The following is a 20147-nucleotide window of genomic DNA, read 5'->3' as shown; positions in this document are numbered from 1 at the left end:
ATAACTGATAAATGAATTCAATAAACTAACAGGATACAAAACAATCTTATTTACAATTCCATCACACACACACAAAGAAAACCTAGAAAGAAACTCAACAAAGGAGGTAAAAGACCTGTACTCAGAAAATTTTAAGTCATTGAAGAACAAGACTGAAGAAGATACAAACAAATGAAAATATATGTCAATGATACTCATTGACAGGAAGAATTAACATCATTAAAATGTCCACACTACCCAAAGAAATCTATAGGTTCAATGCAATCCCTATCAAAGTACCAATGGCATTTTTCCAAAGAACTAGAACAAATAAATTTAAGAATTATATGGAACCATAAAAGACCCCAAATAACCATACAATCTTGAGAAAGAAGAACAAAGTTGGACTATCACACTATTTGATAAACTATACTACAAGGCTATAGTAATCAAAAGAACATGTACTAGCAAAACAAGGGGCAAAAAAAAAAAAAGAAAGAAAGAAAGAAAGAAAGAAAGAAAGAAAGAAAGAAAGAAAGAAAGAAAGAAAGAAAGAAAGAAAAGAAAAGAAAAAGAAAAAAAGACACATAGACCAATGGAACAGAATAGAGAGCCCAGAAATAAATCCACACCTGTATGGTCAATTAATCTATGACAAAGGCAAGCATATAGAATGGGATAAAGAAAGTCTATTCAATATATGGTGTTGATAAAACTGGACATATATGTGCAAGAAAATGAAACTGGATCAACCTTCTTCCACCACATACTAGAATAAACTCAAAATGGATTAAAGACTTAAATGTGAGACCCAAAACTTAAAACCACTAGAAGAAAACATAGGTGGCAAACTCTCTGACATTGCTCTTAGTAAAAAATTTTTTCTGACATATTTCCTTAGGCAAGGGAACCAAAAGAAAAAATTTAAAAATGGGACTACATCGAACTAAAAAGTATTTGCATGGCAAAGGAAACCATCAACGAAATGAAAAGACAACCTACTGAATGGGGGAAGATATTTGCCAATGATACGTTTGATAAGAGGTTAATATCCAAAATTTATGGAGAACTCATACAACTCAACACACACACACACACACACACACACACACACACACACACACACACACCTCTCCAAATAATCCAATTTAAAAATGGACACAGTACCTGAATAGGTATTTCTCCAAAGAAGACATTCGGATGGACAATAGACACACGGAAAGATGCTCAATATTACTAACCATCAGAGAAATGCAAATTAAAACCACAATGAGATATACCCTCACGTATGTCAGAATGGCTATCATCAAAAAATCAAACAAGTGTTGGCAAGGAAATGGAGAAAGGGGAACCCTCTTGTATTCTCGGTGGGATTGTAAATTGGTACAGCCACTATGAAAAACAGTTTGGAGGTTCCTCACAAAATTAAAAGTAGAACTACCTTATGATTCTGGGTATTGATTCAAAAAAAATCCAAACCACTATTCAAAAAGATATATCCACCCCTATGTTCACTGCAATTCTCTTTACAAAAGTCAAACTATAGAAACAACCTAAGTGCCTATCAACAGACTATTGGATAAAGAAAAGAGGGTATAAATAAACAATGGAATAGTACTCAGCCACACACACAAAAAAAAAACATGAAATCTTACCACATGCAACAACATGAATGGACCTACAGGGTGTTGTGCTAAGTGAAATAAGTAAGACAGAGAAAGAAATACCATGAGATCTCATTCATAGAATCTAAAGAAAAAAATAAACAAACAAACAAATGGAAACAGATTGATAGGTACAGAGAATGAACTAGTGATTGCCAGATGGGAGGTGGGTTGGAGGGGCTGGGTGGAAGAGGTGAAAAGATCATGAAGTACAATTGGTAGTTACAAAACAGTCATAGGGATGTGAAGTATAGCGTAAAGAGTATAGTCAACAATATTGTAATAACTACATACAGTGCTGGGTGGGTACTAGACAAACTGAGGGGATCACTTTGTAAATTATGTAAATATATAACCACTATGCTGTACACCTGAAACTAATATAATATTGTTGACTCTCATTGAAAAATAAAAATTAAAAAATATTGAACTTTTTATGTGACCATAAAAGAACTATGCATTAAAAAGTACTTAAATAAAGAACTCTATTTAGGTCTGCTACATTCCCATTAGCAAAGTTTTCTAATTCTAGATATTAATAGAAAGACTCTAAAATTTTACTGCCTTTTGAAAAACACAACATTATGTAAAATTTTTATCGTTATTCATAGTTCATCTGATCAGATAAGCAGATAATATTATTTGTGGTTTCATGACTGGTAAGATGATAATTTGGTATAGGACTAGTCAGTCTGTTTTAAATCGAAATGTTTTCTTGTTCTTGCTTTTTTTAATTATTATTATTTTTCATTTAATCCCAGTATTGTAACAAGACTCCTTTCATCTGAGGGATTTTTAAAATCTTCTTCCTAGTGGTGATATTTGAGGAAAAAGACTGTCACCACTCAGACAAAAAATACACAAAAAGTGAAGTCAAAGTTCAACATATATCTCATTAATTTGATCTATGTAAACATGCTATAAAGAGTGAACTCAATTTGAAATATCCACACAATTTCCACATTTCTTTAAGAAAAATACATATGAAGTACAAAGTCACTTGCCTCCTCTACTGCAGGAATTAAATTATTTGGGTTGGTTATCTACACTGATCCAATTAATGGTCAGAGTGCCAAATCCCCACTTCACTTTGCATTGCATAGTCCTAGTCTTTGTGATGAGCCCCTGGGAATTAAAGTTGAAAATGAAAGCAATTAAAGAGTTGCTGGGAATTATTTTATTATAGGATGGCATGCTTATCTGCCTGAAAGAGAAATAATTGTGGAAGTCTAAATAACAGTGGCTATAAACATAGAGGTGGATACGAAGATAAAATTCAGGGAAGTATATAACTTTGATTATCAATTAAACATATCTATTTCAATTCATTCATTCAACAAACAAGGTCAGACACCATCCTAGGCATGATGATGCAGAAGTGAAGATGTTAAAGGCTCTATGATCATGGTGCTTGTTGTAATTGGAGATCACAGAAAATTTACGATTATAACAAGAGTGTCATGCGAGATGTAAAAGAGGCGTGCAAAGTAGATATTATGGGAAAATCACAGAGAAGACCCTGAATGGCTTGAAGGGACTTAGTAAATGCTTCTAAAACAGAGATCTTTGCTCTGCTCGTGAAGGACAGTGTCATTAGCTGGTTGGCCAAGACCAAAGAGAACTCCAGGCAGAGGGATGAAACAGTGTTTACAGGGAAGAAGATGTGTTTTAGAACGTGGCGTATTTAATGAAATGCTAATGAAGGTGCCTGTAAGGTATTCTTGATACAGGAAACTGATAATTCAAAAGGCAGACCATGAAGGAACATACGTTCCATGGTTTGAACTTTATGCCAAAGACAATGAGAGGCCACAAATGATTTTAAGATGCAGGGTGACATGGTTAGATTTATAAATTGAAGTCTAGCACATACACTGCACGTTTCTTAGTAGTGAGTCTGCTTTAGTGCTGCTCATGGGATTTCGTTTTCCTGGATGATGAGAGTGATAACATGGCAGAGTGGGAAAGCCTTGCCTCGAACTACTTGCAGGACCCTAAACAAGCACCTCACACTCTCCAGATTATTTTCTTCATCCTAAATAAAGAGGTTGACTGGATGATCTTTAAAGTCTCTTTGCCTTGACATTTCTGTGCTCTCCTTCTTCATTTCAACTCTACCACTTCATAAATACAGCTGAGAGGCTCTCCTTGCTTTATCTCAGTACTGAAGGGAGATAGACAGACAGACATTGAGTCATGTGACTAGTAAATGAATCGCCAAGTTAGACGATTTGGTAATATTAATGAGGCATTCTTGGAGGCAGAAATCTGGTTACAAAATCCCACAGTGTACTTATTTGTGACAGAAGCCACAAGAAGAGGGTACACATGCGAGGAAAATAATTAATTTCCACACCTCCTACTTAAGTAGGAGTCCAGCTATGTAGAATAAGACTAAAAGTGAAGTATTTTAAGTCCATCTGTAGATTTTTTGTTTTTCCTGAAGTGGGCCAATAAATTTTAACATCACTGCCAAATCAACTTTAAAAATTTCAAGTAAAACATTCACACAATCCCAGCTTTGTGTTGGTTTCAATTTTTAAAAGATAGGAGAGGGTTGGGGGAGTGAAAAGATATATGTAGTTTATTTAAATAGAATGACAGTTTATCTGATGTGAAATTAAGACAAATCGGTGCAATGATAATGCGAGGTAATTTCAATTCTGCACTCACAGGAGTATTAGCTGTGGTTTGGCATTCTGACAGGAAGCCTTTTGAGGCTCCTCCACCAGCAGATAGCCATTTCACATTAATTGTAAAAGGCTTTCTGGAAAGTTAGGATCTTTGCTTTTTAAAGGGCAATTTCGAAAGAATTATGTACCATACTTAAACTATGAAGCGATCTAGTAAATTCAGATGGAGCAGGACTGTTGTCCACAGAAAGGACTAACATTTTAAAAGCAAAAGAAATTAAATTGGATATATTTGAATAGGTATTTAAGTTAGGATTAAAGAGAATTTTCAAATGCAAGGAGTGCATCAAATGGGTTACTCATAGATGCCCACGAAAGTGAACTAGTATAAAGGAGGATGGACCAGTTAACCCAAACTACTTCATTCTGTTCATTCTAGAATGCTCTTACATATTAAAGTTAAATGCAAATGACAGTGCATATATGATAGTTTATGTATTCTTCAGATCATTAAAGTCAGTGTAGTGATATAGGTTAAAATTCTACTATCTGTTCATATTAGAATGGCTGATTAAGTAAATAAATAAATATAAAATAAAATAAAATGACTGACAAAATTAGAAACTGTAAAGTAGCTAGAAAAAAATTCTCAGGATGACCTCATCTAATAAGATCTGTTTCATTTCAGAGTTTTAGATAATTTGCATAGAGCAATGTAGTCCAGTCTTAGTTCTCATCACAGTGACCCATTGGTTTAAAAATTTATCTTGGCTGTGCCCTTATACCATATTGCTTATAACGAAATGACTGACGGTACAGTCCCACAACTAAATATATGGGATCCAGACTCTCATCTGCTTCTTCAAAATAATTCTGGGATGTTCTGGTACTAAAGAACTAAATTCTAATTGATTTTTTTTTTAGTAAAAATCTATTCCATTTCATTACAATGATATTCCAATTCTCTTTCTTTCTCTCTCTCTCTCTCTCTCTCTCTCTCTCACACACACACACACACACACACACACATTAGCATTGAAAACTATGGCGGATACATATATTTAAATATGGTATTGGAATATACTGTTAGAATTCTGATATAATCTATAAGCATAATTTTTTAGTATACTTAAAAATTAACTGTGAGTATAACAAAAGAATTGACTCTCTGGTATCTGATTCTATGATCCATTCATTTATTCTGCAGATTTTGTCTAGTGCCTACTATGTGCCAGACACTATCCTCTGCCTTGGATGTATTATAAAATTAGATTGCATGCTTTGTCATTGCAGAGCTCAATAATAAGATCATACGATTGTAGCAGAATAATCAATGTGAAACATTTTATAAATAGTCAATTAAAAACTAAAATGAAGTTATTATCCCATCAACCTCACCTACTCTCTAAGAGGCTAATCTGTATACTGATGTTTATTCTTGTATTTGTTATTTATCAAACAAATTATTGAGTGTCTATGTGCTAGATATTGTTTTAGGAATGGGTTGTGGGGTATATCTGTGAATAAATTCATCAAAATCCCTCCCTTCACATAGTTTATGTGCTAGTGAAAGAGAGATAGTAAATTTTATAGTTGTGAATATGGCGGCACTGTGGAGAAAATTAGAGCAGTCTGAAAATGAGATGCAAGGAATGGGTATGGGGTGGCAATTTAGAATAAGGGGTCAGAGTGCACCTTACTGAGTTGACCTTTGAGCAATAACAATATTACTAATTCACTTTTATTCCACTTATACTTAGTTAAGGGTTAAAATAGTTACTGTTGAACAGTTGACTAGATATTATTTGTAGTAACCTTCCAGAGATCTCCACATACTAATCCCCAGAACCTGTGAATGTTTCCTCCTGAGGTAAGTGACACTTTGCGGATGTCATTAAGTTGATTATGTTAAGGATGTTGAGAAGGATAGATTATCCTGGATTACCAAAATGGGCTTAATATAATCACAAAGATCCTTATAACAGAGACATAGAAGGGTCGGAGTCAGGGGCAGGCCATGTGATAACTGGAGCAGGGGAAAGCGGTCAGAGACAGAAGATGAAGTGACAACAAGCCAAGAAATACACTGGGCCTGTAGATGCTGGAATGACAAAGGAAGAATTTTCTCCTGGAGACTCCAAGTGGAACTAACCTGCTGTCACCTTGATTTTAGTTCTATGAGATTCGTTCCAGACTTCTGATCTCCTGAACTGTAAGAAAATAATTTTGTATTGTTTTAAGTCACTAATTTGAAGTAATTTGTTGTAGCAACAATAAGAAACAAATACGTTATTTATGATTGTTCAAATCTAAGAGTCTAGCAGATAGGTTGTATGGTTGTACCTCACATGGCAAAGCTGTTCTGAGCATCACAAAAGAAAATGCATGAAAAAGTCCCATTGGGGTCATTCATTCAAAAATATTTAATGAACATCTGCCATTAGTCAGTCACTCTTATGAGTCCTGGAATTTAGTGAGGGGTATCATAGACATTCCTTTTTCTTATAACAGTTTTATTCTAGTTAAGGAGACAGAAAATAAACAAGTAAATAAACAGTTAATTTCCAATACTCATGAGTATGTTATGAAGAAAGGAAAAGGCAAGGCATCTTGGATGGCTTGAATATTGAAATGAAGCCAATCATAGGAACGTATGAGAAAGTGGGATTCACACAGAGAACAGTGAGTTAAATGACTTCGGTGTCAACTTCAGTGTTTGAAATTCAAAAGACCAGTTTAGCTAAAGTGTAGCAAATAATAGTGAAAGATGAAATCAGAGAGATAAGCATGGTCTAAAACCTTGGATTTCATTCTACTAGTAATAGGAGGTCATGGGAAAGTTTTAATCATAGGAGGATATGATCTGATTTATATTTTTAAAAGTTACACTGGCCGTGGTGTGGAGGATCTTTAGAGCAAAGATGTGTTCTTTATTTTTAATAGAAGCCTATGATTCTGAAAGTGTATTTGGATACAACCCCAGAAATAGGTAGGTATATTGCTTGTGGAGGAGAAAATCAATATCAGTATGTATGTATGTATGTATGTATGTATGTATGTATGTATGTATGTATGTATCTATCTATCTATCATCTATCTATATTATCTATTTATTTATCTATTGTTTATCATCTACTTATCACCTATCTATATCTACCTTTCTATCTAAAGCAGTCATAGACAAATAATAGCCTGTAGGTCAAATTTACCTGGTTCCTTTTTTGTAAATAGTTTTATTAGAACATTACTATGCTCATTTGTTTATATATTGTCCGTGGATGGCAGAGTAGAGTAGTTATGAGGGCAACAGTATAACCTTCAAAGCCCAAAATATTTACTATATCCCTTTGCAGAAAAATATCTGCCAGCCATGGATCATATACTTTTTCATTTGTACCTGGATTGTGATTTCCTGTAACATGTAAGTCACCATGTCTCTTGTCCTAGTCTTTCTGTTATGTCTCAGCCCATCTTCTCTTTGTTGTTCATTTACTGCTAAACTTGATTTCAGTGTAAGCTCATTTTTCTTGCCAGTGGCTCCATATTAGTTTCCATACCTCTACCTTTTTGGGTGGCCGATAGTCACATTCTAGCTTTCTTGATGATGATTCTGATGTATTCTAATTCACAGTTTACCCAGGAATGATATGTATGAATTACATATATAAACATAGTGGGACTCCATTCTGCCATTCATGGGCTTTCAACATTCAAATAGATTAAAAATATGAGTAAATGTTTCCTTTTTTCCCCCCTTCATCTTTTACTACATTTATATCCTTAAACGTTCATGTTGAGGATAAGTAAATCACACAGCTGGCAGGCATGTAGCTTCAAACAGAGATCTCTTTTATTGGCAGCCATAGGAAAACATAGTCTCAGAAAAGATAACTGTGTGCTTGCCCCTTCACTGAGATTTCCCATATCTCCTCCTCACATATCTAATTTTAAATAATCAGCATCACAATTTTTCTTTGTTCTGTTAACGATCATTCTGCTGCATGGTTATGGAACAATAAATGTGTTAATTTCTCTGGACCTTAGCTTCCTCTGTCACGAAATGAGTAAAATCAAATTGTCCTAAATTCCTTTTGCCTCATACATTCTCTAATATATTTCTAAGTCCTTTGAAAATAAATCATGTCTTTTACCACCCCCCCCCCCCAAAAAAAAATGATCCTGGAGGAAATATATAATGAATATTAAATTAGCTTACTTCTTCCCCAAGCTCCCAGGCAAGTAAAATGTCCTTACCACCCTCTCATGCCGGTGACACAAAGCTGATGTTCTCAGTGGTCGTGGTTGAATGTAGATTCACTGTCTTGATCTCTTCGGCGTGGTTCTGTTAAGCACTTGTGCTCAGAACTAGTTGGAATCACATCTCACATTTGCGATTCTTTCAGAAATGAAAAATGTTTGTACCCTGAAACGGCTCCTTTTTCTTCCTGATGAAACAGCCAGGTCTCTGTAAATTCAGGAAGATATCGTGTGTGCCTGCCAAGAGGTGGGGGATTTTGAAAATATTTTAAGTCAGATAATATTTTCTCATAAATATGGAAAATAAAATCTTTAGTTTATGGTCCGTTGTCTAGAATAATAAGGGAAAATCGATTCAAATGAAAAAAGTGGCCTTAAGAAAACTGAAACAACACCAAAGCAGCCTTTAAGAAGCACTGCGATCATCTTTATTCTTTATCAGTTTTTTTTTTTTTTTCAAATCGGATGAATGTAACAAGTTGATTAGGCTTTACAAGCTTTAAGAAAAGTCAGAACCACTTATATTGAAAAATAAGACTCAGGATGTAAATTATTCACAGTTCATTAGGCTAAGACAAGCATTTCTCAAACATTTCTCTATGCTTGAGAAAAGCGACATATTGAACTCTATTTTACTGTGAGGCTCAAAATGGCAATTAACAGTCTTAAGCTGCATATAAAACCCAATATGAACTGCATTTACAAGAAAATTGTGTGAGAATCAAATTATGTTATCTTTGGTTTGAAGAACTAAGAAATAATTGCCAATAAGTATTCATGTATAGGACCAATTTTTTTGAAACAAGTTATTTTAATTACTACTAGTGTCAGGAGTACGTGAGGGTGATTTTATTAGATTTAATGTGTTTAGTGGAGCTGCCTGACTGTAGCTGCTATTCTTCACAAGAAATTAGAATTTATTTTATACTTGCATTGTTAATCACAGACCAGTGCTATAATAAAAGTTTATTCTAAGTTAATCTCTTGCTTTGCAGTACTTTTTAAAAACTTCTAGAAAAATAAAGCTGAATGATGAATTGTATAGTATTAAGTTTTAAAGCTGCGGAGCATCTACTGATAATAGTGGGAGCAGATAAGTGGATTTGAAGGCTGTGAGCCCCTCCCTATATTTGTTTTAGATAATGCTGGCTCTGTTAGACTGCTTGAGGTGTCTGCCTATTGTTTCTGCTTTGACACAGCTTCTAGTCACTTGAAACTTCCTAATCCTTTCAGTATGCATCTCCCTGCTAAAGGCCCTACCGCCTACATTGCAAAAAAACTACCAAAAAAGATTTCTAAGAAAAAATGAAATAAAAAGCGTGCATCAAGCAACTGAAAACAAACAAAATAAACTGAAAACTCTTTCACCATGTGCTTAGTTCTCTGAAAATTCACCCAGGTAGAGACCACCATTCTTTGTGGCGAGCAGATTGAAAATTCAGTATATCTGAAGTTGGCATATGTGGACTTGCTTTCACCTTATCCAAAAGTTAACTGTTTTCTCACTCAGGGCTATTTCCTCTTTTCAGTCCTTGTAAATTTTCTTCACTCTGAACGCCTAAAGGCTTGGCAAACATATATCTAGATGAACGTATTTATTTGCAGCTGCGAATAGAGCAAAACTCAGAGGAGACTATATCTCAATGTTTATATTAACATCATGTAATAGAAATTAACACTTTGCAAGGTTTCCATTGACTATTAATTTGCAGTTATTCTACAATGAAAGAACTTTCAGATGGTCTGGGGGAAAAGTCAGAATCTGAAATAGAAGTGAACTGCAGTTAAAAAATAAATCTCTGGAAAGAAGAGAAGAGGAAAAAGAGGAATGTTCTAATCTTACCTTCATCATAATCTTATTAGCATTTCTAGTGAGTAGTTCAAGTATCAGTCTATAGTCTTATGACTCTGTCTCATAAATATGTCAAGAGCAAAGTATAGTTATTTTAATAGCCTGTGTTGGTGGACCATCATGGATTTAATTAAGAGACAACTAGTGTATGAAATATGACACAAAAGCGCAAGACTTCATGGAGAAATGTTTTACTGCAGATTTAAATCAGGGCCACAGACTTGATGATGATCCAGGCTCAGAAATCTTACTCAAATTTAATTAATGCAGACTAGTGCAGACTGTTCACATAGGAGAAAAGACGGGCATAAAAAACGCTAGTGATTTAAGATTCACAAAGTACACTGCCTTATTTATAAGGTTACATGAACACAGGTTATTAATAGCTTATTGTTTTGAATTTTATTATATGAGATATTTAGAAAATAAACCGTATGAGTCTTATAAAAGAGTATTTGCATCCTTCTCATTTTCCATGGTGAAGCACCACCTCCTCACCTTAGTAAAAACACAGAGTTCGAAGTTTGCCATTTTGATCGGATAATAACTGAGGGGAATGTGATTTGATTCTATGTAGTTTCGAAAGGAGCATAGGTGTTATTTCTTTAGCTGAGCTTCATGTAAGGACATGAACAGAGGGTGGACAAAATAGAAGATAATCTTCCTATGTTATTACGTATTCCTTGTTTTTTTTTCATTAGAACCGCTGAGTTGGAATGTCTGGCATCTATCTGTTCTATCTATAACTTTACTATTATCGTGGAGAGAAACCGTCACCAAGAATTTTATAAATCTATTGAAAAGATACAATATTTATTACTTTTATGAATTTAAACAACTTATGTGATGTAACCTCTTAACATTTTCTTCTTAACAGACTTACAGTAAGCTGCTCCCAGGATCAATAGTTTTGATTTCAAGTCAGGTTCATATTTTCTGCTTTGTTTTTCTTTTAATTTTTCTCAAACCTGTCTTGTTCTTAAGTATATCTTAAGAATCGTTTTATAGTACTCAGTGAAGATTATTATAAATTCTTTCTGGAGTCTCCGTCATCTCCGGCATTCAGTTGTGGAAATCTGTGCGTGTTCACATTGTCTCAACATTTCCTGAAAATGTCTTTTGACAATCACCATTTTTGAAGAGTCTGCATAATTCTCAGTGAACCACATTATCACTTTTTTTTATTTGGAACATTACTATTAAGGATATTTATTTATTTCAGGCCATTGTTTCTTCATTAGTGGCATATATTTTATGTTTTGCTAACTGTGATTTTCTGTGATATATCTGAAAAAAGGCTCTCATTCATTTTAAATTATCTTTTACACTTAATCTAATTGTGCTTTATGTCTTTGCTTATTTTATTTGTACAGCTTATTTGAAACAACCTATGTTTATTTGATTTTCTTTCTTTATTCCAGTATACATGTTTCTTTTCTGAGACACTGTTCCTTGTGGGAGAAAAAAAGAAAACGTTATTTCTTCTTTTCTTTTTATTTTTTAACTCTATATTTGGCATATTCATCTTTAGAATGTGTTTTGTAATTTGTGAATATGGACATTCTATTTTATTTAAAAAATAAAAAGATGGTCTTATATAATTTCATAAATAATATCCATATTCAAACCTTAACATTCATTTGTTTGATCTTGAGCTCTTCTAAGATCCAAATGCCACTAGATATGTCAAGTTTTCACTGTTGATTTAAGCAGCTTTTTGAGATTTTGATTAGGATAACCTTTAAGAGGTTTGTTGTTTAAAGAGGCAGTTAAACAAAATACTCATAGTTTTTATTAACCATTTATTACTTTAAAAATATTTATTGCAGGACTTTAATAATTGAAGAGCTATTGTTTTTTAAATAGAACTCACCTTCCTAGCATGAAACCCAGAAACTAATTATGCTACATCATCAGGTATCTAATCAAAGCATAAAGTAACACAAAGTAAGTTTGGATGAATATTTTTAAGTGATCTAAACATTTATAAGACAAATATCAAGGGTTGTAATTCCAATTTAAAAAAAATACATATAAAGGAATTTTAAAGTAGGTTTGAAAGTGCACTAATCAAAAGTACAATAACTTTCCTCAGATATAATCCTGTTTTAGAAAATAGTCAAGCCCTGGGTTTTTAAAATATTAGTCATCTGTCTTCTGCATCTGCATAATTATGTAAAAGTTGAATATATTGTTATTTCACTTCTATATTTTTTTAAATCACCATGGGCCTTATTTTCCTCATCTATAAAATGAAAGTAATAATAGTAGTTATCTCACAGGGTTGTGAAGATTAAATGAAATGATCAGAATAGTACTTGACATCTGGTGGCTAAGAACAGTGTAAGCACTTCATGTGTTACAACTAGATGAGTTAGTGCATTCTAAAGAGTAAATATAGCACCTGAATTTAGACTTTTATAGAGTAACCAATAAAGAACAAAACAGAGTATGCAACATCTATAATTTTCACAGGAGGGGATAAGATAGAAGAAGGAAGGAAACCTCAAAAAATTTTTTAAAAGACAATAAATGAGGACAAAAGAAAATATGAAACAAATAGAAAATACAAGGACAATAGAAAGGAACCCATTTAAGTCAGTGATTAAAATAAATAGACTAGAGATTCCATTTAAAAGCCATCGTTTAAAAAAACAATTCAGCTAGTTGGATGTTACAGCATTAGATTCACACTTATCAAAAAAACAGCTTAAATTTGTAAAAAAGATACTAGGAAAATAATATTTTAAAAGGCAATATATTTATTTTTAACAGTACACAGTTTTCTTTAGGACAAAAACATTTCTAGATAGAACTGAATGGTAAAATTTCAGTTTACTGGGCGCATATAATAATTCTTCTCAGTCTACAGCCATGCCACCCTGAACAAGCCAGATCCCATCTGATCTCAGAAGCTAAGCAGGGTTGGGCCTGGTTAGTACTTAGATGGGAGACCATGTAGGAAGGCCAGGTGCTGTAGGCATTAAAAACAAAAGAAAAAATAAGGAATTGTAAGCTGACAAGGTCCTTGCAATCTGTGAGGTCAACCAACAGTTGCCTCACCTAAAAAATTATAAATAAATAAATAAATAAATAAATAAATAAATAAATAAATAAATAGAATACCGATTCTAATCATATGTATCTATTAACATTTTTTGACCTAATAAGCAAAAATGGACAGAACTCGGAGGAATTGATAAATTCACAAAAATATGTAAAAGTCAAGAATTGAGCAACAGAATTAACAATCAATCTAAAATTAGTTCACTCGACAAATATTCATTGAGTGCCTTTTAAGGGCTAGAGACAGTTTAGCATACATGCAGCATGTAACAAATCAGAAAAAAGAAAATCCCAGTCCTTATGGAAATTACTTATATAAAAGTATTAGACTGAACTTAGCAAATGCAGAATATATATTCTTTCCAAAAATATGAGACATTTATAAAAATTAAGCATGTACTAGATAACCAATGTCTCCAAAATTTCAAAGAATTGGTATCATACAAATCAAGATTTTTTCGTTGCCAAAATGAAATTAAATTAGAAATAAATAACAAAGAGAGTAACCAAAGTATATACTTGGAAATTGAAATACACATGTTCAAAAATTGTAATGAAATATAACAGAGCCAAGCAAAATTGCTGTAAAACCTAAAACTGTTCTAAAAGTAAAGTTTTTAAATGAAAAAGGAAAAGAGAAAAATAGAGTCGCAACTGAAATAAAATACTAAGAAAAAATATTTTATTTAACAAATAACTCCATGAGAGAAAATATAAGAATTTCTGGGAAAATAAAATTTGTTAAAACTAACTTCAGAAGAAATAAATCTGTTTATTTCTGTAACCACATAAAATGTTGAGCTGGTAATTTTTTAAATTTAAAAATAAATGAGATCTCAAAGAATTTGTATACGAGTTTTGTCAAACATTTAAAAGAATATGTATTTTCAATTCAGTATTAATCATTCTAGAGAATGGTGGGAGGCGGGGGAAAGAGAGACCTAACTCGTTCTGTAAGGCAAGTATACATTTCAGTATTGTTGGTGGCATTATACATTACATTATATATAAATAGCGTGACTTACACTTTGTTCCTTGAAACATTGCATAATCTAGAACCCGGCAATTGCTACTGCTAGTTACATCCACAAGAAACTTTTACAAATGTGTATCTGGAAACATATCTGAAGTAGCTTGGCACATTTATAATAATAAAACATAAAACAAAGAAGAAAACAAGTAGAAACAAAAAAAAATACCCTTTGTCAAAAAAATGAAAAAATAAATTGTAGTCCTTATAGCATGTGCCACACATGCTATATTTCACAACAGAGAAAACAAATGAGCCTCTGTCATTCCCAGGGAATAGTCCAAGGTTCTCATAGGATTCCCAAAGGAGCACTTGACTTTCTCCACAACAAAAGTAAGTTCAGAACTCCTGCCTCTGATATCAGTCTGATGTGTTTGTCTCTTTTGCTTGCTTCACAGCCACCTTAGGACATGTTACAAGCTGGAGGTCCAGTCCACACCAACCCCATATTTGGAATCTTGATTTTACCACTTGCTATTTAATCTTGGGAAAATTTTAGCTTTTTCTTGCCTCAGTTTTTTTCGTCTTCAAAGTGGAAAAGTAACAGCAAATACCTCACTGATCATTAGTCACTCCACAGATTATAGAAATGATTCTAATTATAGTGATAATTTCAATAAAACTTATAGAGAGCTTTCTAGATTTCAAGGGATAACCATATATATTATTTCAGCCACACAAGAACCATCAGGATATGCTTATACAAACTTTTGTTTGGATGATGTTTTTGCTTGTCACATACTTCAAAAATTATATTTGCCTAATATAATATTTTTAACATTTTTTTTTGGACATTACCATGTGCCAGGTACTGAGATAAGCATTTTCCTTTCTTTGTCTCATTTTCTTTCTTCATCTCATTTAATGCTCACCGTAACTAAGGGCCATCCCTGACAACAGAGATGCAGTAGTAATTGGTAAATCACTTCCAAAGATGATGAGATCAGGAAATAATGTTGAATTTTCCACCAGAGGTGGGAGAGCCATTCTTTTGGTCTGGCATAAAGTGCTGAGAAATTAATAGCTCTATCCGGCAAAGAGGACATAAGAAGCATTTTGCAATAAAATAAATATGAATGAATAATAAAATAAAGAATTCAGCCTCCTGGTAATCAAGTGATAACGTTAATTAAAATTATTTGTCACCATCAAAGAGACCAAAAATTTTAAAGTAATAAAATCCAATCTTAATGAGGGTCCTAGGAATGTATTTTTGTATACTACCTTGGGGCGTGTAAATTGTAAAACATTTTAGATGACAATCTTACAAAAGACTTGAGTAGATTTACATTCTGAGCTAGCAATCCTACTTCTAGAAATGTATGCAAAGGGAATAATAAAAAAATGCGAACAAAGAATCTAAATATCAGAATTCCCCCCAATATTTTTATATTATCAAACCATTAAAAATAGCCTAAAAATCTAAATATTCAATTTTAAATATTAAAAATTGTAATATGTACATTGATTTAATGCTATATGGAAATTTAAAATGAAGTTTTTAGAAAAATTAATAGTACTAAAGTTATTATTGATTTAAAATTAAGTTTAAAAGGTGGTTACAAAATGTCATATGTATTATAATAATGATTATAAACATGTATAAACATCCACTGTGTCATATTCATGTATACACTGCAGAAAGGGGGTATATGAATATGCCATCTACTGTGGAATAGGTAAATTTATTTACTCATTGCTTATCTAAAAATTTCAAATTTTCAATAATAAGCACATACGATTTTTGAAATAAAAAAAATCACAAGAGCTAGAAAAAAGATTAATTAACAGGAAATAAACCAATTTGTTTTAAGGAAGCCCTGTCAAATGAATGGTTATAACAGTCAGTGAAAAGAGTTATAAGTGGAAATAATCGGGAGACCGTTCATAGAACAAAGGTCCATACCACTGCATCCCTTTTTGGGACTTCATAGAGAACAAAAAAGAACAAAAAAGAATCAATGTGCAAATTCAAAACGCAAACAGCAAGTTATGCAAATTATGGCCACATCCATGTAAGATGAATATTTTTATCTTTTTTGTCTCAATTATTTGTTTCAAACTATAATGGAGCTTAACTCTGTAACATTATATTAGATTGTCACTGTGAATCAAACACTATGCTCACTACCAAAATTCCAGTGATGTCTCTGCCTTCAAGAAGCTCCCTGTTACAGCTGGTATGAGAGTGTAGTGTTTCTAAAAATGTGGTCTCTTAGCAACTTCACCAGAATCACCTGGGGTGGTGCTTCTTAAAAATGCAAGGCCTTACTCCAGAGATTTGCTGTTTTGAGACTGGAACCTGCATTCACAAGAATTTCTTTAGATGCTTTTATGCGTACTAATGTTTGATAACTACTAGTGTGGAGGAAAAATTATGAGCTGTTTAAATCGAACAGATTCAGATTTGAATATTAACTACCGTTTGTACACTGCCTTTTTATAATACAATTAGATTCCGCCACCAACACCAAACTAAAGCTACAGTGATAATTATTGTTCTGTTGTAGCTATCATTTCTCTTGCCTTAATTTTCTTGATCAGTCCCTCTTTAGAATTCTCTTTTCTTTTGAGTTCTGAGACCAGACACTATTCATGGTTCTCCTCTTGGCCCTCTGTCATACCTTCACTGTCTTTGTTACCTATTAACTGACTTGCTGTGGGCAAATTAATTAACTCACCGAACCTCAGTATCTTTCTCTGTTAAACAAACAAAACACCACCAAAAAGAAAATCGTCTCATAGATTTGTTGAAGATTAAATGAGATAACATATGATAAGAGCCGTAACTGTTACACAGCTGGGACTCAATAAATGTTAACACTTGTTATTACAAGAGCTATAATAGGGATAAACACAAGACGCTACTGGAACCCTTGGGAGAACTGGGAGTAAAATGATAAGAGGGTCAGGTCCAAGGTCTCCTGAGTGATGTCACCTTTTAGTTGGTTGAGCCTGGATGAATAAGTGAAGATTTCTGTAAAACAATCTGGATGAATTAATTAGTATTTTAACTAAATTGACCAACCGACTTCATCAAATAATTGGTTAATTACACAATTAGTTGAGCCAGTTAAATCATTTGATTTATTATTCCATAATTTTTCATGCAAAAATACTACATTTGTTGGCTCTTGATTTACATTTTTAGATTTAGATTCATAGAATCACTTTCCTGTGAAAAGAAAATGATATGAACTGTAATATTACATTTAACTGAATATAAAAATAGCTGTTTTAAACAACTGAATACATTAAGTTGGTGTAGATGGAAAATAGTGGAAATTGCTTTACAAAGAACATTTTATATCCAACCATTATCAGCTCCTGGGAACTTTCTTACACTGCATTTTAAATAATAATCATACAAAGAATTGCAAGAAAATGTTTATATGGTGTTCCATACGCCTTTCTACATATAGTAGAGCAAAATATCTCTATTACCTTTGAAAATTCTGGAGAAAGAATTTCTTCTTTTGTTTTTTCTGTAAGACTGTGCGTGCTTATCTCCCAGTGAGTTGAGTTACTTCTAACACTTGGCAGCCACAGGCTAGAGGTCACTTTCTTATTACTGCTTGGAACTAGTTAGAAACGTGTATTTATGTATTTAGATGCACAAAATACTTCAAATGAAGTTTAGCTTCCGTTCATTATAAACTCAATCCAGACAATTTTGGAAGGTCTGCCATTAAAATCTTAACCTAACATGAGCTTCATATCGTATGTTAAATTAAGACTCAAAGTTTTGAGAAACATAAAACCCATCCCCAAATGGCTTAAACAAAACGGAATTTGTTCGTTCCCATAACTGAGAGGTATTAGAATAATTCATTTCAGATGAGGCTTGATTTAGCAGTTTAATTACTTTTAAGTTTATGCTCTATTATGCATGAAAACAAGCTGAAAGAGCCTGATATAATCTTAATTTTCCAAATGACCCATAATAAACACCTATATGGACTATTTCTAAAAAAAAAAAATCACCAAATGGGACCAATAATCCCTCTAATCCTTCTATGTAGTATGATTTTTTCCTTCTAATTGCAAGAAAAGATATTAATATTACAATCCCTGTTCTTGGCTGGATCATTTCCTATAATGGATCCATAAGAGTTCCCTGAGCAGAATGAATATAGGCCCTTATTAGGTTCCTGTCTAATTGTAAAAGGATTTTTACTTAAAATTATTCTTTTTGTTCAATTCTAATAGAACACAGTAATGGATTAAAGCTTAAAGAAATTAAGACTAAGAATTTTTATGATTAGATATTGCCATTTAGTTACTCCTGAAAAGTTTGTGGAAAAAAAATAAACTAAGAAATTTCCCCATTTGCTGAGTCGGTTGTATAGGAGCGTATGGCAGAACCTTGCCTATCGGTGCCCGTCGCTCGTTCTAGCATCTGTACTCATGGAGGTTTTGGGCTATGAATCCCTTAGAAAATGGAAGAGTCTACCTATGGGTAGAGAACTGAAAGTGCTAGAAGCAATAGCTAAATATTGTTTGAATATTGTATTTACTAGGGAATAAAAATATGTGAATTTTTTGTACAAATTTCTGTTTATATGTGAGGAGAAAATGATGTTATTTCTATTTTCCAAAATCCAGTTTAAGATGGTATTAGTAGAAGAGTCAACAAACTAAAATAAATATGAAAGAGTAAGGATCTACAAATAATCAGATTAACTTTCAAAATGGCCAAAAAGCCTAGACACTAATTCTGTTAGATATTATGACATAATAGAGGGACATGGTAATATAAGCACAATCGTTTTGGTATAGGTAGCAACAGTTAGACCATGTCAAGCGATGCATCATTATTTCCACCATATCTTACTCTTTAGAAGTCCAACTCATACTCAAGAAGAGGAGAATTAAGCAACATCTTTTGAAGAGAAGAGTATACAATAATTTATGGAGATATTTTAAAACCTATCAAAAAGGAAACACAAACAAAATTAACAGAAAATGAACAAGCAGTACACAAAAGGGGAAGTCCACACGACTAAGAGGTACAGGAACAGGTAGTCAGACTTAATGGTCATCTGAGAAATGTAAATTAAGGCAACATATAAATGTCACTCGACATGCATTAGAAGGACAAAAATTTGTAACTCAGGTAACATGAAGTTCTGGTAAAGGAGTATGGCAACAAGAAGTCTCATAGACAGCTAATGTGACTGTAAATTATGTCAACCATTCTGGAAAACAGAATGTCAGTATTTAGCAACATTTCTGGAAAAACGCATATGTTTTTTATCCCAGAGATCCCATTTTTGGTTATATATTTCCGAGGAAGTCTCATCAAGTATGGAAGTGGACATATTTGAGGATGTTCAATCCAGCGTTTGTATTGGTGGACACTGGGAAATAAAATAGGTTTCAATGTGGTGCTTACTGGACAGCAGTAAGGAGAAGCGGACTGTCTGTACCTAGAGCGGAATGCATAATCCTCAGAAAAGGAAAAGTCTCTGGGTTAAAAATGTTGGAAATTCTAAAGCATAATATTGTTTATTAGAAAGTTAGCCATGTAAACAAAAATTTAATATATTTCAAAATAATACCTGCATGTTTTAGGCCGTAATCAAACACATTATACTTGGGGCCTATAAGTTGATAAGAATGATAATGTAGGCCATGAAAGATGGGAAAAAATAAACGTTAGAGGA

The 20147-nt window shown here is 33.0% G+C and overlaps 1 non-coding gene across 1 annotated transcript; it reads left to right on the top strand.

Moving 5' to 3' along the window:
* The first annotated feature begins 13249 nt into the window (after positions 1 to 13249).
* LOC118612990 lies at positions 13250 to 13368 on the top strand. Its single transcript, XR_004955326.1, has one exon. It is a non-coding gene; the product is annotated as a 5S ribosomal RNA (ribosomal RNA).
* The last annotated feature ends 6779 nt before the right edge of the window (positions 13369 to 20147 follow it).

Source organism: Rousettus aegyptiacus, unplaced genomic scaffold (genome assembly GCF_014176215.1).
Source record: "Rousettus aegyptiacus isolate mRouAeg1 unplaced genomic scaffold, mRouAeg1.p scaffold_m13_p_17, whole genome shotgun sequence".
NCBI classification, from domain to species: Eukaryota; Metazoa; Chordata; class Mammalia; order Chiroptera; family Pteropodidae; genus Rousettus; species Rousettus aegyptiacus.
Note: the sequence above shows the minus strand (reverse complement) of the source record. Positions and strands in the feature narration are given on the sequence as shown.